The 22,615-nt window shown below is 52.7% G+C and overlaps 1 protein-coding gene across 1 annotated transcript in view; it reads left to right on the top strand.

The window, feature by feature from the left end:
* The first annotated feature begins 1,682 nt into the window (after positions 1–1,682).
* Tcf20 (transcription factor 20) overlaps positions 1,683–22,615 on the top strand; it is a 148,027-nt gene continuing 127,094 nt past the window's right edge. The window contains exon 1 of the mRNA XM_051189487.1: positions 1,683–1,809. The gene's annotated coding sequence lies outside the window, so the exon portion shown is untranslated. The remainder of the gene's footprint in view (positions 1,810–22,615) is intronic.

The following is a 22,615-nucleotide window of genomic DNA, read 5'->3' as shown; positions in this document are numbered from 1 at the left end:
AACTTGTCTCTGGTGGCTGGAAAGGGGCATAGGCTCTTTGCTACTCCTCTGCTCAAAAGTGGTGGAATAAAGGGCCCTAAGATACCTGCCTCAGGAACTCAGAGAGGCTGTGCTGCTCTGAACCGCTATGCTCAAGCTATTTAATTTTCTCCAGACACAGCAGCTAGTGCTCCGCTGAGCCCTTGTGGTTCTGAGGCCTGGGAATGACCTCATACAGACCAGGATAGCACAGCTGGGCCTTCCCAGATGTCCCTGTACATTCCCCAGGTGGGTTGTATCTTCTGGGAGAGACTGGATGCTAGTCTGAGGGCAGTGGCAGTGGTGGCACAGAAGCTTTGGCAGTGGAATTAAGGTGGAGAAAAAAAAGATGAAGCGTGGAAATCATTAGCTTTCTTGGTTGGTGAGAGCCACCCCGAACGAACATTTGGGGTTTTAAAAATGAACATCAGCTGCAGGGACTGGTGCCCTGAGCGTGCAAAGGCCCAGGCAGCCTCCTGGAATCCCAATCCCTGCCATTCTTCAGTTGTGGCTCAGCCAACACTTACTGAGTGCCTACTGTGGGTTAGGCCTGGAGCCAGGATGGAGGTAAAATCCAGCCAGAGAGCAGCAGCCCTGCGGTGACAGGCAGCCACAGATACATTGATGCCAGCCTGTGAGAAAGCAGGCAGGCCAGGCAGCCACCACTAACTCCTGGGGGGTTGTGGGCACTGGGAGGGGGAGTCATCAGTGTGGAGTCTTTACAGAAGGCCTTAAGCGAGGTGGGCATCCTACAGAGAGGGTCTGCAAGGGCTCAGGGACTTGCAGGTTGACAGTGTGGGGGTAAGGGACCTGCCAGTGGGCCTGGTGGGGGCTGAGGACAGTTGCAGACCAGTGTTGTCTGCCCAGACCTCTGCCAAGAGACACTGCAGAATGGGGAGGCATCTGCCCTAGTGTTTTTTCTAAACTACGTGGATATGTGGATTTTTATGAGAAAAGCTCCCGTTTTTAAATCATGGGAATTAATTCTAATAAAACAACAACAACAACAACAACAACAAAAAAAAAAACCCAAAAAACAAAAAACAATCAACACCACTGCATCTAACCAAGCATGGCTTCAGGCTGGATTTGGTACTTGGGCCAAGAGTTTCTGCTCTCTGGTTGCGGTGGTGATGGGGGCACCGGGTGGAGCTGCCCTGTGGAAGGTGGGGCACTGTAGGGGGGCGGGTCCCCCCTCCGGCGGCGTCGGCGCGGGGGGGGGGAGCTGGGCGCGGGTGGGCGGGGGTGGAGCGGCCCCCCCATCCCAGCCCTGCGCTTCGCGGCCGCCCGCCGCCTCCATCCGGGCCTCTCCCCACCTCCCGCCCGCCCCCGCCCGCGCCCCTCCCCCGCCGGCGCACGGCTCCCGCCGCCCCTCCTCCGCCCGCCCTCCGCCCGCTCTCCCCGGCTCCCTCCCGGTCTCTCTTAAGTGCCATCGAGGGGCGCCGGGAATTGCAGCCAGTAAATCGCGCCCCACCACTCAGCCGCGGGGCCACCGCAGCGGCGCCGCCCGCGTCCCGCCGGGAGCCCCGCGCCGCCCGCTCGGGCGCCTCTCCAGGGCCCGCGAGGCCCGCCCCCACCCGCGCGGCGCTGCGCAGGGCCTGCCCCCGGGCCGGCCGGGGCGCGCGGGGGACCGCGCTGGAGGCGAGGACGCGGCGGCCGCGGGGCGCACGGCCCGGAGCGCGCGGCCCGCGGCCCCGCGCGCCCTGCCCGCGCCCGCGGCCCGCGCTCCGGAGCCCGGCCCCGTTGCCCGGGCTCTCCTGCGGGACCGATGCCGGCCCTCCGGCCGCCAGGGTAAGCGGGCAGCGGGGCGCGGCGGGGAGGCGGGAGGGGGGCGCCCGGCGCTCACCCAGTGTCTGAGTCTGGCACGTGGGGGCGTCCCGAGTTCCCTCTGGAGGCTGGACAGGTGGCGACGACGCAGGGGTGTGATGCTCCAAGGCTGGCACTTAGCTGCGTGCCTACTGTGCGCACGATGGGCTGCAGTGAGGGGCGTTCATCCCCATTGTACGGATGAGAAAACAGAGGCCAAAAGGGCAGATGGCTGGCCCTTGGTCTCCAGTTAGGAGCTGGACGAGCCAGGATTTGACTCCATGGTTGCTTGACACCAGAGCTACAGCAGCTCCCTCCAGGCACACACAGACAACAGAGTGAGCATATGAATATTTCATTGTTGCAAAGAAGGGAAAAAAAATATCATCCATTGTCCTGCCACCATAATGCAGGCACTGTAAGCATCTGGGCTCTTTATTTAGGCCGTATTCTTCCTTTTACATGACAGCCTTGGGGTCAGTGGAATCCTGGTTCCTTCTGACTGTGCTTAACCTGAGGCCTGAATCTTCATCCTAGGGAAAAGGGATGCTTCCAGGGTTGCAGAGGGTTAGATGAAGGGGTTGGGGAGGTGGGGAGGAGGGCCTGTGGAAAAGAGACATTCAGTGGGCCTAGTAAGGGCAGGGCGGGTGCCAGCCTAAGGGACTGGGAGCTGGGACAGCCAGGTCTTGTGCCTCTCACAGCTTTGGACATCTGGGCCCACGCATGCCCTTGCCAGGCTCTCACTATTCCTCTACAGAATCTCACCCCCCCCTCACCTTCCCCCAGTTTCCTCCCTGCCTGGGAAATGATCTACTCCAAGAGCAGAAGTCCAGTGCTGTTCACAGTTGGACCAGGAGTCAATATTGAGGGCCTGCTGGAAGCTTCTTCACAGCCCCAACTCCTTGCCCATTCCACCCCTTCTCCACCCAGACTAGAGACTCCAGGCCTCTACTTACCAGATACCCCAGGACCTGCTTGTCCATGCAGTCCTCTGTGCAGTTCTGCTCTGCCTCAAGACATCTGTCCTTCTTTTTCCCCATGACCCAGACATACCTACCACTCCTCCCTGCATGACTGCCAGCCTGGGACACCATTACCAAGCTGTCTTTTAAAAATGCAGCTCTGAGCAGGCCGGCTGAACTCAGCTGTCCATAGATCTAAACTAGGCCAAACTCCTGAGAGTCCCCTGAGGCTGGGCTTCTCAGCTTCTGCCTACTACCAACGCAATGCCTTATGAGCCCGTTGTCCACTGTTCTTGGGTCTTCCCTGCCTAAGATAGTCTGCTTCCCTGACCCCACCCTTGTTCAGCCTCAGCACCCTGCTGTGTCTGCCCCCCCCCCCATCCCTCTTCCATCAGACAGGTGGAGTGAGTGCACCTTCCCAAGGGTACTCCTGGCTTTTGACAACTCCTTTCAGATCTGTCTCCACCAGCAGCCTGCTTGGAGAGAGCAGGTTGATGGGTCTCCAGGGGCCAGTCAGAACAAACTCGAGTGACCAGTTCATAGTCTTTGAGGAATGTACTTGAGTAAGAGCAGAGGTTCTCACGCTTTTGGAGTACCAGCGAAGTGCAGAAAGCCTGCCTTTTTTAGGGTGTATGGCTCCTGTTGTGGAGGGTGCCCAACTAACTGAGGAGCCAGGATTTGTCTGATTGGGCTGCCAGTCACCTTCAGCCCTCGTCAGGTGCCTTGAGTTTTTTTTTCTCTGCCACCTGTATTTGCTGAGGGTGGTAATGGTGGATGCTTAGACTGAAGTCCTCTTCCAGGGACCACCAGCCTATCAAAGCCCACCCCTGATGTCCTCCTCAGGAGCAGGGAGAGTTATGTCAGGCCCTCTGGCTGGGCGCCAGGGCTCCCCATGGAACTATAAATTGACCTGTCGGGAGAGGGAAGAGATTAATGTCGGCCATCTTCATTAGCGCATCCCCCAGGGTGATGGCGTCTGCCCTGAGCTGGCTGATTGGAGAGTGTGAGAGGTGGGGGCTAGCCCCCCCCAACAAAAAGGCAAGAGGGCAGAGGCCAGGGCCTGCCAGAGAGGCTTGGCCTCTTCCCACAGCTGGAAGGGCTGTCCCTGTGGCCTCTGCCTCTGGCAGCAGGCACACGCTTTGATGGAGGACCTGTGTGCTAATTGGGGGCAGAGATGCACTGCCCGAAGCTCCGCGGGGCTGCCAGGCTGACACCGTCAGCTCAGCGGCATCGAAGGGCCTTCATTAGAGGCTTTTCCCCTGACCAGAAAGGAGCCCGCTGCGGGCTGTGGGGGGCTCCCCTCCTTCCCTTTCCCCTCCACTTTTCACTCCCCTCCCCCTTCCTTCTTTATTGCGTTGATGATGGGGGAGGAGGCGGCTTTGGCGTGGGGAAGAGATGATGAGGGATTGGAGGAGCTGTTTGAGTTTGAGACCTTGTATGTTCTGATGACTCTGACCTTGGTCTTCAGTGCTCTGCACTTGAGGGTCCTTGTCTGAGGCCAGAGCATGGTTGTCCCCCTGGGTGTAGTGGGGGATGGGAATCAGATGAGAGCGCTTGCCTTACAAAATGTGGATGGAGCAGACAGAGCCTGAGACCCAGACTGTGTGGGTTTGAATCCTGTGAGGCCAGGGTCCTCTAAGCCTCAGTTTCTGGCTTGATAATGGCTAAGAACTGGGATTACTTTCTTGTAGTAAGAGGTCTTTTCAACAGACAGAAGAAGCTGAGTCTGCTCCTTGAACGGACTGCCCTAGGGCAGTCTCTCTCTCTCTCTCTCTCTCTCTCTCTCTCTCTCTCTCTCTGTCCTCCCTCCCTCCCTCCCTCCCTCCCTCCCTTCCTCCCTCCCTCCCTCTCTCTCTCTCTCTCTCTCTCTCTCTCTCTCTCTCTCTCTCTCTCTCTCTCTCCCTGGAACTCACTTGTCCTGAAGGAGCTTCTGTCCCAGCAGGGTCTTATCCTCACAGTGGTGGCCTTACATTTTGACACTCATCTGGAGACAGATCCAGGAACCAGGCTGGGCATCCCACAGAGCACCTCCCTAGGCTGTCTGGAAGGTTCTGAAGGCTCTACTGAGGCAGGAATGGCATGGCTTTCTCACACAGACCTTGTTTGGATCAGACTCTGAAATGGGGATACGAGCCTGCGTGGCCCCCAGAGCATGCACAGATAGGGAGAGCCCACCCCTTGCCCAGTGTCTTGCAGTCCTAAGCTGGGGTCACTGACCTCAGGTTTGTGCCTTGTTGGTTCTTAAGGATGTAGGTGAATCCCAGAGGGAACATTTCTTGTAGGACGGAAGGGCTTCCACCAGAGAAGGACACTTACATTTTACATATTTATTTATTTATTTATTTACTTTTTGAGATGTAGTCTCATGTAGCTCAGGCTACCTTGATACTATATAGTAGTGTGGATTTGAACCCCTTCCTGATCCCCCTGCCTCCATGGGATTATAAGTGTGCGTGTCCATGCTCAGCTTCTGAGGGTCACTTCTCAAAGCCTGTAGCTTTGTTTCTTCAAGCCTCTGTTCTCTACTTAGGGCAGAGTAGAGCAGACGCTGTTTTGTTATGTTTTGTTTTATTTTTTTGTGGTCATTGCTGGCTTTAGGCTGCCTCCCCAGTGACAGTGGCTCCTGGCAACCTTTGCAATTTACAGCACCCTGGATAAGTGGGGAGAAGTGTGTCTGAACCTTTGTGTCTCTCCAGCTGCTAGCCAAGGGATACTTAGCACTCACTGCACCCTGTGGAATGTTTGAAATAAAGTCCATTCTTTGAAGATCTGAAACACTGGCACTGCAGCCATCCTTGGCCATACCACTTGACATCTCTGTGCCTCTTTTCTTGTCTGAAGACCTGAGATGTCATAGACTGAAATCTACAATGCAGGTCACATTGGCTGTTAAATGTACATCTTGAGGAAAGAGAACCCCAAGAAGAACCCTTACCCAGGGGACTTTGCTATGTGACTTTGGTCTTGACTCTTTGGGGACATCTTTGGGACTGTGTTGTCCTCCTATCCCTACAGAGCTTTCTGAGAATACAAATATATGGGAGTGGTGAGAAAGGCTTAGGGGGCTGGGTGATTTCTGGAACCTTCCTGGCTTCTTATGAGGACCTCCAGGGTTCTCAGTTTCCTATCTGAAAAATGGGACCAGATACCCAATTCTCATCAGCCCTTGGTTGTCTAGTTTTGTTTGACCCGAAGTGTTCCTAATGTGTCTAAATGGAATCCAGCCTGATTTCATGGATGTCGGAGTAGACTGTCATTTCAGTTGTAATATATTAAGATTGCCCTTTAAAAGTCACATGTTGAAAGACTGTGATGTAGAGGTGCCTATTGTTGCTATCTGTGCGTGCCCAGCAAGTCCTGCCTGACAGCCTCCTTGCAAGAGCTGGCAACATGGCTGTCTGCCTCCGCCTTTCTGAGCAGGCAGGAATCACTAACGCGTTAGCAGTTTCATTAAGCCTCTCGCCAGCCTCCCCACCTCCCTCCCAGCCTCCTTGGTAATTATTTCCCCAACCCTTCCACTTGAAGCTCTCTGGGATTGGCCGAGTAGCCCTGCAGCTGGGCTGTTGGGGCTGTGCTGTGCCCAGGAGCCCCCTGGGTACCCCCCTTCTGACTCCCCATGTTGCCTGCCTTGCCATGTCAGCTTTGTGTTCCCCTGAGGCCTCCTCCGTGAGAATGCAGATCTGCTGCCTCACTGGGGTGCCAGTTAACCCATTAGGGCACTCCACATGTGCAGGCCTCCTCTGCACAGCAGACCTCCTCTAAATCAGTGGTCGCAATCTTTGTCCTGGGATTGTCATAGAGTGGGCACTGAGGACCCAGCTGTGGGAGAGATGTACTTACTTGAGGCTTGGTGGGTCATACAGACAGGGCATGTGTGGAGACAGAGTGTGTGCAACATGAACCCAGGTATGGAACATCCTGAGGGCCTGTTTCACAACCAGCAGTATGAACATGAGACACAACCCTTTGGCCTCAGTGACTGACTGGGAAATGGGCACATTTCCCTTCTTTGCTAGTCTAATCACAGGCTTTTCTGTACTTTCCTGTATTTTCCCTTAGATCTGAGTGTGCAGGGACCTGCCACCTGGCACACTGTGCCTTTGATTTGCCAGTGCTTGCCAAAGCTGGTGAGTGTGACAGTGAAGCCGCCTGCCATCCTCTCCCACAACTACTTTGAGGCTGGAGAACCTGGGAGAAGTGTAGGCAGAGCTGGGGCAGAAAGTAGAGGCCATTATTCAGGCCTCTACATTCAGTGGCACCTGAAGCTACCACCATTGTCAGTTATATAAACTAACAAGTTCCCTTTCTTACTGCAGCTGTTTTATTCTCTTATTGCTGTTGCAGGAGAAAAATAAGGAATGGTTTTACAAAAATGATGACATTTCAGAATTGGGTTTTGAAGGATAAACAAGAGTTTGTCCATTAAGAAAGGAGAATTGAGAATTTAGGTTGAGAAACCAGCTGGAGTAGAGGATTGGTGGTGTCAAAGTACAAGGGGACAACAGGTACTGGCTGTGGGATTGTGGCCATGGGACCTGGACTTATGAGCAGAAGCAACAAGGAGGGAGGTGTGGTGTGAGAGCTGATGCCAAGGGAAAGAGCAGTGAGGAGCACTGTGGGAAGGATTGGTGGCAGGAACAGGTAGGTCAGAGGAAGTGTTGGGAAAGGAGAGCATGGTACAGGGACCTAGAGGAGGCTGCAGGCAGGCCAGTGCTTGAGAAGTGGCCAGGGCCAGAGCTCAGGGGCCATCGTTTTAAGGCTGTGACATGTCTGGGGGAGGCCCAGAGTTCCTGAATGGTCAGATCTAACTGCAGCATGGAGACTGGTTGGTTGACACTCTCAGCATTAGTCAGGTTTTGGAGCACCTTCTGTGTCTCAGGTCCTGTGACTGCAGCACTGAGGGGTTCACACACAGCAGCAAGGAGGAAGGCACACGGGAGACAGCCATGTGATACATGCTACTCTGGGCATGTAGCTACCACTAGCTGGGATTCTCTGGAGAGGCCTTTCCAAGGGAAGGCATTTGACCTAGGGCCTCAAGTGCCTACCTAGTGTGGAAATAGAGAGATGGGGGAGGGGTAAGAATCCCGAGACAGAGGCAGTAACAAAGGTCCTGTGGTGGACTGAGCTGTATCTGTCAGGAGACAGAAAGGCCATTGTGCCTAGAGTTTGGTGTTCACAGATGTATAGGTGTGTCAGATCATGTAGGTTGTAGTCCTGGAAGATCTTATAAAGGGTTTGTCAGGGCAGAGAGAAGGAGAAGGAGGAAGATCACATTGGGGCTGGATCTAGGATTGTCCATGAGGTATGGGGAAGCAGGAGAATGCCTGCCAGATTTCCTGAAAGTCGGTGACACCAGCCTGGAGCAGGTCTGAGTTGGGTGGGAGCTCATTGGACATCTAGACCTAGTGGCTAAAGCTGAGATATTCCAACAGAGGGTCTGGAAACCAAGAGTGCCTATCTATGTGGCCTTTCCCACCCAGCCACCTGAACCCTGAAGCCAGCTTTGCCAGCTGGATGCAGCATGGTGTGGGATGGTTATCTGCTGCTACTCTGGTCACAAACAGTTCTTGTACTCGACCAGGTCCTGGCTGGGGTATGTTTGCTACAGCTTTTGGCAGTGGCCCTGCCACTCTGCAGCAGGGCACTCACCCAAGCTTCTCTGTCTTTTTGGCCCATCTGTTTGGCTCAGCTAGAAGGTTCCCCAAGCAGACTAAGGTCACATAGCCTATATGGATGGGAGGCTACCTCCTAGGGCTATGGGTAGGCACAGATAGGAAAGGAAAGTGGTAACTAGTCCTCTGATACTTAATTGCCATCAAGGGCAGCTTGGCTGGGTTATGTGTCACAGGGGAGGTGGACTGGGAGATAGTCTGAGTTCTGGGAACTTTCCCTTCAGGGCCAGAACCCCAATCCTGCCCTCTGCCAGCCCTTCCCCGCCTTGACTGCACTGAGACCTACCAAGCTCCTACAGCCCACTTCTCACCAGGCCTCTCTTCTGTGGAATTCTTCCCCTCTTTCCATTTGACTCTTGCTCAGGGACAGGCTGCCACACTCTGTCCCCACAGTTTCTTGCCAGGCAGCCTTGGATTAGCCAATTCACTCACTTCACAGGGATACTGAGGCCCCATTTTGTACCATCTGTGTGCTGGCATTTGTGAACAGAGCAGATGCAGCCCTGGTCCTCAGGGAGCTCCTGTGACAGTACGAAGGGCCAGTGGAAGGCTAGCAAGCACATACAAGTGTGCCTTGGGTTGTGAGCATAGCTGTATAGGGAAGCTGGGGAGTGTTGGAGAAATCGTGTTTGTTGGAGGGACACTGCTGGAGGCTTCTCTCTGAGAGGAAGGAGTATGTGTCAGTCACAGATGTGAGGGGACAACATACAAAGTGGGGCAATCTACTCTCCTAGCTGTCTCCCTTATTCCTCAAGGCCATCACAGAGCCAGCATCTCTAGGGTTGATGTGATGTGAGCAGAGCCATGGGAGTGGCCGTCACCTCCAACCTCTCCATGGAGCCCATAATCTAGGAGCATAGACAAGAGCAAAGTGAGTTATAAGCTTGTAGGGTACCTCCAGGTACTGTGCCAGCCATGAAGCAGGGGACAGTATGGAGTCCAGGTTCATTTTGCAGCTCTGTAAGGTCCCTCTGTTCAGGTGAGCAGGAAGGGTCTGTGAGGAGGAGGATAACTACCCAAACTGCCGCCAACAGGTCCAACTCAACCTTGCAGCCCCTAGTATGAGTCAGAATCTAGAACCAACAGCTAACCCCCTGTGAGGCTGCTGGGAGGGTTGAACAAGCTGGCATTTCAGTGCAACAACTGGCACCTACAGGCCCTACACTTGTAGTCACAATACTGTTGTGGTTCTCGGCACTGCTGTGTAAGTGGCCATCTTTGGTAAGGGTTCCTCATCCCTGCAGCCATGGTCACCACTCCATGCCCAGCTCCACTACTGCTTGCAGTATACAGTGGGTGTTTGTTGGCTGAGTGATCCCAGGTGGTGGGGAGAACAACACAGAGCATATCAGTGTCCCATCAGGGGGCTTGAGCTGTGCCCCATAGTAACCATGGTGGGGGGATTTCAGCCATCTAATTATTTTCTGGCTCCTCACTGAAGAGTCCTAGGACATTAGGCCTTTTGAAGCCTCAGTTTCTTGCTGTGTCACATGGAGCTAATGATCCTGATACCAAGGCCCCCCTATCCACGAGGCTCTGAAAACCGGGCCCCATTAGAATGCTGGTGTAGTCACCATCTAACTTCCCAAGGCCTTCAAGTGCTTGGGGGTGAGTAAGATGTCCCAGGTATGGCTGAGGGCTGAGTCTCTCAGTGCCTTCAAGCTATCCATGGCAGCTGGCTCAGGGCCTGTCGGAGGCTTCTTTCCCGAGGTTAACTGTAGCACCTGCCCAGGCAGGGTACACATCTTGGCTGCATTCCCAAATCTTCCCATTGAAAAGCTGTCATTTCAGGTTACTGCACCTCCTGTAGGGGACTCTCAGGTTGGTCCTAGCACAGAGTAGGTGAACAGGATGGGCATTCTTCAGAGTGATTCTTGGAGGCCTGGGTCTGACCTGCTGGTGTGTGGCATTGGCAGTGAGTTTCTATTCCAGGACCTACCTTATTTAGAACCAGGAGAGACATTCGACAGCTGTATGTTCCATTCCTTTAGTCCTTCTCAGGTCTATGACCTGGGGCAGGAGGGATGCTGGGGTGTGTGTGACCTCTGAGGCAAGTGGTGATCACTGGACCCTAACAGATCGGGAAACTGGGGGCCTAAGAAGGCCAGAGTATGGGAAAACACATGCTTCATTTTCTTTGTCCTTTTTGGGGGTGGGATGGGGGCCGGTGTACCCATAGCTGGGCTAGAACTGCCTATGAGGATGACCTTGAACTCCTGATTCTCCTGCTTCTAGCTCCTGAGTGCTGGGATTACAGGTGTGGGCCACCCAGTACTCTGCATGCTAAGCAAGCATTCTGCCACTGGGCTATGTCCCCAGCTAGGTAAGCACTGTGTTACTGAGCCTTGCCCCTAGTTGTACCAGATGCTTCTGTGTGACCTGTGTTCGCTCTAAGCCCTGTGCACTGCCTGGTAGTCCTTGACACTGTCCCCATTCTGCAAATGCAAAACCAGAGACAGAGAGATACAGGGATGGAGCCAGGCTTTTGTTCTTAACTCTCTGGAGGCCTAACTCAACACAGGAAGATACGTACACCTGAAGAACAAGGCTGTAAACATTTATGTGCAGATCCAGACCTGCAGTGTTGTCAGTGCCAGGAAGTACCCCCATACCTCCACCAGTCACCACTCACCTGCTGCCCTCAACATCCTGGCGTCTTACCAATAGAAGCTGACTTTACCCATCTGTGCCACATATGCATGGATTCCTAGGATTCCCCCTTCTGAGAAAGCACACTGGCTGTCCTAGTTGTCCAAAGATCAGAAGGCAATGAAGTTAGGATTCAAACCAGCCACTAGTCCTGCTTCAAACCCTCCTGAGGCTCCTGCCACCCTTATGATGAAGACCCAGGTCTGCTCCTGGTCTAGCCAAGTCTTTCACACCCAGAACTACTCTCCAGCCATATAGATGGAGCTCTGTCCTCCAAAGCCCCAAGCTTCTTCTGACCTTTGGGCCTTTGCACGTGCTGTATGCCTTCCATCCCTACCTACCCTGTCTGCCTTCAGCTTTTCTTTGAAGTTTCCAGCTAGCATGTCCCCTCCCTCAGAGAGCCTGCTGGACCTTTCTGGAGTAGGCAGTGGCCCTCCTGGTGGCTGTTTTCTAGCTAGTTTGTTGCCTGTGTCATTTGTAATTAATTATCTGTTGCTTGGCTGTTCCCACTAGACAGACTCCAGGAGGCAGGGTGAGTGTCTGCTGAGTTCACGGCTGAGTCCCTAGCACCAGGCAGCCATTCATGCTCTCAGCCTTGCAGGCATCTGTTCATTCAGCAAGTACTGAGTACCCAATGCAAAGCTCCCATTGTCGTGTGAACTGATGGATGAATGAGTGAATGTGTGAATGAATGACGGTCCTCTGTCTCAACAGCCCATACTTTTTGCTATCTACCATTACCTCTGACCCCCCCCACACCCCCCCCCCCCCCGCTGAACTTTGATTTCCCCATCTGTCAAATAAAGGGACCAGATATGTCATTCTGGCCTGGCTCTGATTGTGGGTAGCTGCCCAGGGGCCACCCAGCTGAGCGGGACACACACACACACACACACACACACACACACACACACACACACACACACACGCTCGCGCGCTGACACTCACGGAACCTGTCCTCACAGCTGTGCCTGCTTGAACACTGACCCCATTACTTGTCAAACTGCTTCCCACATCTCTGTCACCAGAGTCCCCAAGTTTCTGTTGGGGTACAGGGCTAAAGGGTCTTCCGGAGCCCACCAAGCTGTCCCCAGGCCTTAGTGTATCTCAGGGGGAAAGGCAATGGGGAAAAGACCCGGGTTTGTGTCTGGCATTACCCCTCCCTCGGAATGGCCTTGTCACCTATTTCTGGCTGTGACAAAAGAAGTGGTGGTTAGACTAGCTCCACTGACAGCTCTGAGGCTCTCAGGGTCCCAGGGAGTGTGCAGCAGGACTCCCAGGCTGTGTGTCTCCAGGGCCCAGCCCTGCTGCCACCTCCGAGTGAGCCATGCTGCTCAAAGTGGCTCTGCAGCTTAGCGGCTTGTCAGCCAGGCGGGTGGGTGTCCTGGGGCCGGGTTTGATTAGTTCAGGTTGACAGTCGCGCTCGGCGGCGCTGCCGGGAGGGGAGCCCGTGATTACCCTAATGAAGCTTGAACACAGTTTGTCATCCAAACAGCTGGTTTGGAGCTGCGCTGCTGCCAGCTGCCTGGCTCAGCACATTCGGGCACCCAGTGATACTCCAGTCTTCAGCCACCTGCCCACAGGGTGATCCACAGGACCAAGAAGCCTAAAGGTGGACTATGGGGCTGTTCCAGGGAGAGGGATGCCCCCCCCAGGTGTGGGAAACCTGGCAGAGCCTGGAACTGATGGAACAGGGCTGTTTCTCTAACAGTTGTAGGGCAGCCTTTAGCTCTAGTTTTCTCATCTGCAAAGTGGGTGCTGGGGACTTCGTAGCTTTAAGCTTCTGATATTAGACTCGGGATCACTTTCTTTTGGAACACTTCCCATACTGCGTAGATTGAATCAGTGGTTTCCATGGACATATGTGGCTCTCAAGGCAGCTTCCTCACCCTTCATGTTTCCTGTAGTGGAGACATGAGACATTGAGTTCATCTGGGGTCTCAAGAGGGCTTCCTAGAGGAATGGCAGCTAAGCCCAGAACAGCCATAGATGGGGATGGGAGAGGCCACAAAGAATGTTCCAGGCAGGAAGAATGTCTGTGTGCTAAGGCCCTGGGTAGAGGGGAAAGGTGTGAAGAACATGGAGACAGAGAAGGTAGCAGTACTTCCTGAGGAAGGCATGGGGTTCATGGCCTGTGCTGGGAAAGAACATTCCAACACTCTGATCTTTAACATTTCTTTCCACTCTGGGAAGAGGGGGGTACATTTTTTACATGGTGTAGATGGGGAACCTTGAGTCCATAGCATGGGAAGTTGGTGCCCCTGGAGGCTATAGCATGCCTGGTAGCTTCAGAGTCCCGGGCCAGGGGCTGCCTGCTCTGCTGGGGCAGATGAGAAGGAGCAGAGCTGGGATCTGGACCCCATCTGGGGCTTAGGCTTGGCCCTGTGGTGAAAAAGGACAGGACAGAGGCCAGCAGACAACCAGGGTCTTCTGGGCAGTTTGTGAGTCTTCCGTCATCCCAGTCCACAACCTGTATTTGAACCTGGTAGCCTGAATCCGCATTCCTCTACCACTTTGCTAAGCTCCCAACCAATGAACGTGGTTTGGCTTGGAGACAGGGCAAGCAGGGGGATGAAGACGACTTGTATGTTGGGACTGAGTGTTGCTTCCGGCTTTACCCTGGCTCTAGCCCTGAACTGCCTCCCTATTGCTGGGTACCATTTTACCGTCTCAACCTGCATATTCCCATGATGGTCTCCAACATTGCTTTCCATGATGTGTCTGCTGTGGCCAGCCCATTCTCACAAGCCCTCTGCTTCATCACTTTCTCTCTCCTCTAATAGCCATGGCTCCATTTCCATGGCAGAGACCATGTTCAGGCTTTCCAGTCCAAAACTCCCTGGCACACACAGCCTGCATGTCCTTACTTGGCTTCTGAGGAATCACAAATCCATTTGCCCTAAAGAGGGAAGTTTGGAGGCCCAGCCCCCCCCCCATCTTATGACTGTTTTTCCTAGGTGTATATCTTCAGGCTGGGTGCCAGACTGGGCCAGGCTTACCCTGATGGAGCAGTTGGGAGCATCCCTCAGAAGCCTGGGATGCTGGGATGAAGGATGGGTTTATAGCTTCCATTAGGAAGAGAGGAATTCCCAGCACTAGCTAGCTGCCTTTGGTTCCCTCATATCTAAGTTGTGACTGTTCCCTAGGGAGGTGGTGATTCTGGCAAGGAGGTGGCTTATCACATCTCTCACCTCCTGGCTCTGTCTCACTGGGGTGGGGATAAAGCTGCCAAGCAGAGATGTAGAGTTGGGTGATAGAAGGCCCGTGTGGATGCATGGTGGGCATCAGATGGGTGGGGGTGAGGACCCGGCTGGACCAGCTTCAGTGAGAGCACCAGGGCACAGTGGTTTGTTTGCCTCTGCCTGAGGCTGGCTGCCTTCCTCTGGGGCCTGACTTCCCTGAAGGAGTGAGAGTGAAGCTGTGAAAGGTGTGACAGCTCCTGTTGTTTCTGAGACTCTGAATAGGATACTATGTGTGTTATCCTTTAGACCCCACTCACAACCCCAGGAAGTGTCATGGTCTGGTCTTTCTTATTTTACAGTTGAAAACCTGAGGTACACAGAGACTCAGCTACTTACTTACCCAAGGATGCCCAAGGATGGGCTGGAGCTTGATCCTGAGAATTTGAAGTCAGAGACAGGAACTTGTGACCAAGACAAAGGAGGAGTAAGGGGACTAGAAAGATAACCAGACCAGGCTCAAAGGTATGGGTGGAGCCATATTTGAGAATTAGCCTTCACCCATGGACTTGGGTGCTGTTGGAGTGAAATGTTTGCCCCTCAACAGGTCTAGTTCTCAGATATTTGCACTGTGCTGTTAGACACCTGGATTGTGAAGGTACACACCCTTTCCCACCTTTCCCCAAGCTGTCCTTCAGGGTGTCTGAGTAGGTTCACTTGTTCTGGGGGCTGGAGAGATTGCTCAGTGGTTAAGAGCACTGACTGCTCTTCCAGAGGACCCTGGTTCAATTCCCAGCACCCACATGGTAGCTCACAACTGTCTAACTCCAAGATCTGGCACCCTCACACAGACACACATGCAGGAAAAAACAGCAATGCACGTAAAGTAAATGATTTTTGTTAAAAATAAGGAAATATGTTCTGGAACTGGGTATTATGGTGAATGTTATTAATCCCAGTACTGAGGAGGTAGTCAGGTAAATTTCTGGCCAGCCTGGTCTACACAGAGTTCTGGACCACCCAAGGCTACATAATGAGCCTCGAAAATAAATAAATTATAAATAAATAAATAAAATAAAGAAATGAAAAAGAAAGGGAGTATGTTCAGGAGAGTTGGGCACTACAGAGCTATGTATGGCCTGATTGAAATCGCCATATGGTTCAAGGGGCCAGGGAAGGGATCTGAATAGGAGCAGCTAGAAGCCACCCTTGGCTGCATTTAGGAGGGAGGAAATACAGGACCTGGATCACTGACCTTAATGGCTCATCAGACAAATGAGCCTGACATTGTGACCAAGTGACATTGTGGCAGGATAAAGACTTAAAAGAGGAGAGAAGCTGGGGAGACTTTCTGAAGGAGGGGTTCAGAATAGCAATGACTAATTGAGTTAGCAATTAAATAATGCAATCAGGCAACAGTGGCCAAGCCAAAGGAGAGTGTAAAGGCTCTGGGAAGGGAGAACATGTGTTTGAGGAAGTGGAAGAATGTGGTGTGTGATTGGAGCAAGATGATTTGAGGGTAGGGCTGTGGAACCTGATGAGAGGGAACTTCCTGAGAGTGATCCAGTCAGATATCAAATATGGACATCTGGAATTGTTGATTCAGAGTGCCTCTGACCCTGCCAGGATTCACAGACCATGTCCTCCTCTTTCTCTGCCTGCTGTTGTGAATAGAAATAGTACTATTTGTTTGCTTCTTTCCCCCATATGTAAAGTGGGCTAGCTGACCCTTCCATCAGAGTGGGAATGCATATGAATGCCCTTGTGAGGTGCCCCTGCTGAAGGCCCCACCCAAGAGATGTGTGAGTTGCCCATTTTCTAGAATTCTGCTTACCATCTTGGCAAGCGGTAGGTTGATGAGGGAATCCTGCACTTTCTTCAAGTTTGGGGATGGGGAGTTCATGGCCAAGATCAGAGGTGCCTTCCTGAGATGGGGTGTTATGGGGGCATACAGCAAATACTCTGACTACCCCTGTACCTTCTACCAAAGTATCCCCACTGAAGGAGTCAGAGAAAGCCACATTTAACGATGTTGTCTGAGACTGAGCTGCACCACAGCAATGACAGTCTGTAGTCAGATCTGGAGAGACCCAGGCTCAGCATCCCATCCCAGACTCAGACAGCAGAAAGGGCTGCCTTTCCCCTACAGGGAAGTAACAAAGCGAGCACTACAGAGCTACTGACCACAGAGACAGGGGATTGTCACCTGTGGGCTCCTCTGGAAGCACTGTCCCAGAGGAGCCCGAGTGGGTAGATGGCAACCTCTTCCAGATGAGGGTATGGTAAGGACCCCAAGATCCAGAAAGCTGAAGAGCCATATAGGGTGGGGATGTCATAGCCCACCCCCAGAATGGCACCCTTCAGGAAAGAAAGGCAGGGAGTTTGTTGCTCTCTGCAAAGTCTGAGGTGCAAACAAAAACCAAGCAGAGGTAGAGATTCCACGCCACCTCCATCTGCAGCTCACTCACAGTGGCATTGTGACTGGTTGGTTTTTGCTAGTCTGACTGCAGGGTGGGAGAGCCTTGTAGGAAGAGGGTGTTAGAAAGGACACCATGGGGTGAGGAGTGGTATCAATAGGGCCACCCAGCCTCTGGAGCTGTTCACACCAAGCCAGAGGCCAGCATCTCACCCTGCCTTGACTGGTTGGTCACTATTACAGCTGTCCCTGGGGACAGAACACTGAGAGAAGCTTTTGCAAGCCTGGAAGCTGGGGTTCTGGGTGGGATGTGGCTGCCCTGGTATCACAGGCAAAATCAGATGTGTAAAGGGGCAGGCTTCATCTCTGTGCATTGAATCTGTGCTAACCCTGTATCCAATGTGCACCTGGAGGGAAGGCATGGCCCTTCACATTCTGCCTCTTGACCCTCAACCTCATCTCCTGCATTTAGAGATGCCAGGCCTTTTGCTGGAGTGCCATCTCCCTCCTGCTCATGACATCAAGCTCCCTGTACCCACAGCTTCTCCTGGAAACCCAGGCAGGCCAGCGAACCCTGACCACACACCCTCAGGGGCTCTCTGCTTGAGACTACCCAGCTTTGACCCTGCTTTTGATAAGAGCTCCTTGAGGTTCAGGAGTTGGCCCTCTTTGGTCCCCTACCCACAGGGGTCACCTGGCAGGATGCCCAGCTCCCGGCTGCTGCACAGAGATGTCAGATAAAATGAAATCTCAGACCCTGCCCCTCCCTCAGGCTGAGCAGATGGTCCTGGCTGATGGTAGCCTTGCTTTACAGCAATATCTTTGGGGACACACAAAGCACTACCTTTGGGGAAACAAACAAGATTTTCTGGGCAGGACATGTAGAGTTGCTGTGACAGTGAAGTGGACCTGGCACAGAGGCCCCACATGCCAAATGGCAGGAGGAGGTTGATGAGAGGCCAACAGGTGGAAGGGAACCATTTAAGGATGCCTTTCTTTGAAGCCATTGTCACCCAAGCCAGCCTAGGGGCACTGTTGATCTCCTGGAGAGATACATTCCCCCACACATGGCCCAGTTCTAGAACAGCCAGGGACACATGAAGGTGCTGGGAGCGCTGAGTGTCTGGGGCCAGTGAGCTGCATGGGTCCTGGGGAAGCATGGAGTTACTAATGAGGTCTGTGTGCTATCCTCCCTCCCTCCCTCCCTCCCTCCCTCCCTCCCTCCCTCCCTCCCTCCCTCCCTCCATCCATCCTTTCCTTAGCTCTAGCCCTGTGGTGCAAGGTTATGGCTACTTGGCTCCTGCACTGTGAGCCTCAGCCTGGGAATTTTCTGGTGTCTTGTCTTACAAGCTAGAAATTATGTCTATCTCTGGGTGACAGAAAAAGATGTCAGCAAGCCACACTATTCCAAGCAAGCAGACGAGGGGATGGATCTTCTTGTGCTGTCATTGCTTCTGCTTTCTACTGTAATCCCTTCTCCCGACTCAGTGGGCCTATGGAGGTAATTTGTGTTGCCTGGTTGCCATTGTGGGTATGTTGGGCTCCATCCCTTCTAGTAATGGCAGTAGCAGCTCAGGTTCCCATGGTACCTGCCTGGATTCCCAGCGATAGGCTTAGCCTCACAGTCCCTTTGAGCATTGGTTATAGATGTCACTGCCCCCCCTTTCCAGATGAGAAATTTGAGGTTCCATGCTGGTATTCAAACATGGACCTTTGGCATTAACTGGTGACAGGCTCATCTTTGCCATGTTCTTGTCATGTTGCCTGGCTGCCTCTCTCCTGCTGTTCCATTATGCTGGGCTTGACCCAGCTTCCAGGCTTTTGCACCTGCAGTTCCCTGGAATACCCTTGCCCAGGACCATGCATTGCATAGTTCAATGTCACCTCCTCTGAGATGCCACTGCCAACCAACCAGGAATAGGACTCCCTACACTGTCATCCTAATCCCTCTAGCTGAACACATGCCTCCTCTCCATGATGCTAGTCACTTTAACCAGGTGATCTGAGAGCCTCCAGCTGCATCATTCTCAGAAGGCAGGTCTTGCTGGAGTGATTCCCCTGCATGCCGACACCCCTGCCCCACCCCCAGGCCTCTCTGTCTTGCTGCTCTAGGCAGCCTACCACAGGGCTCAGACCCTGCCAGATACAGGACCTGGAAGGAGTTTTTCCACAAGGGCTTTAGTCCGGAAAGACCAAGCCAATTGAATGACTCAACCTGGGTCTGAATATGGAGAGTCCTATCGCTTTGAGCCATTCCCAGTCACCACACCAGCACTCTTCTGTGGCTCAGGCTGCTACAGTGGTTTCTTCAGTTGTGTAAGAATCCTGCTGGCCATGTGCTCCAGGTTCAGGAAAGCCACCTCAACCTCAGGGACAAGCCTCTGACTCACTTCTCCCAAGTGCTTCTTCCCAGGGTTGTCCTCTCCCTACTCCCCCCCCCACCCCCCCCCACCCCCCGGAGAGCCTAACTCATTACTGCCTTTGATCTCAGCATCCAGTCAGCAAGGGAAGGGCTCTCTTGTCACTCTTTCAGCCAGCCTTAGAGATCAGGAAATGGCCTCCATATGTGCTTGGCCATGGTCCCACTCAGCCTGGCATCCAAGAATTAGCTCTTTATTCCCAGCCACCCGTCTAGGCTCAGCCATCCCTCACAGATGCTCTCCCTCACAGAGTTTCCCTCACACAGGTGCCTTCCTCTGTGTTTTGTGTTTTATGGTTCTTGGCTGAGGAAGGAAAACAGTAGTGACAGCACTGAGGGTGGTGGTGACTGTCACTGCAGCTCAAGTCTGCTAAGCATGAGTATTAATTCATCTGAGGTAGGAGTCAACATGTCTGTCATACATGGGGATACTGAGGCACCAACTGAACTAGTGACTCGCTCAAGACTGTAAGTATAAGTCCGGTGGTGCTGGCCTATGCCCATCCCAGCACTGGGGTGGGGGGGCAGAGGCAGGCTGATCTCTGAGTTCAAGGCCAGCCTGGTCTAAAGAGCAAATTCCAGGACAGCCAGGACTATCCAGAGAAACCCTATCTCGAAAACAAAAAACCAAAACCAAAAGATTGTATTGTGAACTCAGCAGGGTCTGGGCCTGCGTTTTCTTCTTTTTCTTTTATATTATTTTACTTTAAATTTATTTTACATTCCAACTGCAGTTTTCCCTCCTTCCTCTCCTCCCATCCCTCCCCCTTTTTTTCTTTTTACAAATATTTATTTATTTAATGTACTTTGGTGTTTTGCCTGCACATATGGCTGTATGAGGGTGTCAGGTCCCCTGGAACTGTAATTAAGACAGTTATTAACTGCCATGTGGTTGCTGGGAATTGAACCCTAGTCCTTTGGAAGTGCTCTTAAACACTTGAGCCATCTCTCCAGTCCTTCTTTTTAAAATTATTATTTTATGTGTATATGTTTTACCTACATGTATGTTTGTGTACCACATGGTGCCTTGTGTTCATGGAGTCCAGAACTCTAGAACTGGAGTTACAGGCAGTTGTTAGCTGTCATGTGGGTGCTGGGAATTGAATCCCAGTCTCCTGTAAGAGCAGCTGGTGCTTTTAACCACTAAGCTATCTCTCTACCCTAAGCCTGCTTTCTTGAATCCATTATTTGAGGCAGGAAGAGGGGACCCCATTATTTGGACAGGACAGAGACACGTGCAGAGTGTTGAGCCCTTAGAGTGGCTAGCTATGGAGCCAGGATCAGGAGTGGGAACAAATGGAGATGCAGCTGACAGGATCATGGGTTAGGGTCCTAGAGCTCCTGCTGGTAGCTCCTTAGTGTCTCCAAAGGAGTGTGTCCAATGAGCCACATGATCTGGGTAGCTAGTCCCTCATGTCAGTGCTAGAAGGACCAATCTGTCTGAGAGGTCAGGGTGCAGCCACTGGGGTCTGCCAGTGGCCGAGAAGGCCTTAAATCCACTCCTGCCTTTGCTCCTGAATTGCTTGTGTGGTTTTTACAGTTGCTTGGGGAACCGTAAGTCTGTGTTGCCTGACTCCTGTGTATTTAAATTCTCAGCTATAATGTTATATTAACTCATTTTTTGCAGTTTCCTGGGAGGCTGTGTGTACATTACTGGGGCAGTGAGGGAGGCAGGCAGCCGAGGTGTGGACAAACACAGCTGTGAGTGCTCAGGGCTCCTGAAGCTGACCATAGCTGTCACTTCTGCAGGCCATTCATCGTGTGAGTGTTTAGTCCTCAGCTCTTTCCACTTCTTGCAGATGTAAAAGATGTTGTCCTGTACTAGGGAGCGGGGAGGAGGGGGCTCTCTCAGTTTAGGATGGATTGGTGCTGTGGTAAGGCCTGCAGGCTCATGTCTTGTTTATTTCTGTGATAACAGGCATTGTCCGAGCTGTCATCCATCCCCACAAACATACTACTACTGTGTGTTCAACCTGGAGATGCAGCAGGACTGTTCACTTTCCATACCTTCGCTTCCCAAATGATTGACATGCCTGAGAGTTGGGGAATTAACTAGATAGACAAATAAATGCATAATAGCCTTAGATTCCTTTCCTGTTGCTGTGATAAAATACTCTAAAAAAGCAATTTAGAGGAGAAAGGCTTTTTCTCTGGCTCACAGATCAAGGCATAGTCCATTACGGTGGGGAAATCAAGGCAGCAGGAGTTTGAAGCAGTCATTTGTGTCCTATCAACAGTCTCAGGAAATGGGGTGAATTCATACTGCTACTCCTCTGGCTTTCTCTGTTTTGTATAGTCAAGGATCCCCTGCCCAGAGAATGGTCCCACCCACAGTCAAGATGGGCCTCCCTGTATCAGTGGATGCCATCAAGACCCCATCCCCAGTCTGGCCATGCCCAGAGGCCTGTTTTCAAGATGATTCTAGATTCTGTCATGTTGACAGTAGCAACTACATCACAGTAGTGCATTCAGGGGCTGGCAGCTGGGGTTGAGTTGAGGGGTGGGGGTTGCATATGGGACATCAACTCTAAGAGTGGTTGTAGTTATAGTAGCTGACTGGCTGCCACACACCAAGCTCTGCTCTGTTTACACCAACTCAGTTAGCTTTGACAAAGCTATGATGCCGATCTCACAAATAGCACACAGGGTCCTGTACCAGCAGGGCTGTGATGAGGTAGAAGGAAAATGGGAAGTAGGGTAAAGCAGAACCTTGGGTTCTGGTAGGGTTGGGGCTGGAAGAGACCAGGAATTGAGGTGGGAAGGAGAACCTGACTTGCTGAGGGGAACAAGGGCAGCACAAGAGAGGCAACTGGCCTTAGTGCTGTAGTCGCTACTGAATGTCCTCTTCCTCCCTGACTACCTCTGACAGTCATATACTTACAGATGTCCTTGCAGCCCCCTCTCCTGCAGCCAGCCAAGGGGCTCCCTGCGTTAAGGTCTGTGCCTGAGCCCTCCTGTGTTCCCAGTACCCCTCACAGGGACAGCACAGAACAAGTGTCTAAATACTGCCTGTAGCCTGAGCTTCAGTAAGGCAAGTGCCACCTTTGACTGACTGTATAGCCTTTGGCCTCAGCCAACCTGTAGGTCTATCATGGGAATACCGTACACCCAGCCTGGCAGTAGCGGGTGGCCTCTATATTTGGCAGCAGGCCCTGACATCTGTGCCCAAACTGTGCCAGCTGAATTAGTAGTGGATTCATAAGCCTTGGAACTTGGAAGAACCAGGCAGGTCCTTCTTGAGAAGTTGAAGCTCCTGATGAAGGCTTACCTGACAGCACTGGGCTGCCACAGGGCAGAGGGCTCTGTGCCTCCTCTGGCTAAGCCTTTGTTTCTCCCAAGTGACAAGCTCCCTTCTTAAGGAGGGAAGCTATCTCCCCACTGCCATCCCCCTTTTCCAAAAATGCTTTTACCATTCTGCTGTGTGACTCTCCTCCCCTCTTCCTCCCTTTGACTCCAAGGGAAGTGGAGGGGGTTATTGTATATTTTAGCTG

Source organism: Phodopus roborovskii, unplaced genomic scaffold (genome assembly GCF_943737965.1).
Source record: "Phodopus roborovskii unplaced genomic scaffold, PHOROB, whole genome shotgun sequence".
Taxonomy (NCBI): Eukaryota; Metazoa; Chordata; class Mammalia; order Rodentia; family Cricetidae; genus Phodopus; species Phodopus roborovskii.
The sequence above is the reverse complement of the archived record's forward strand: the minus strand, read 5'-3'. Positions and strand labels throughout refer to the sequence as shown.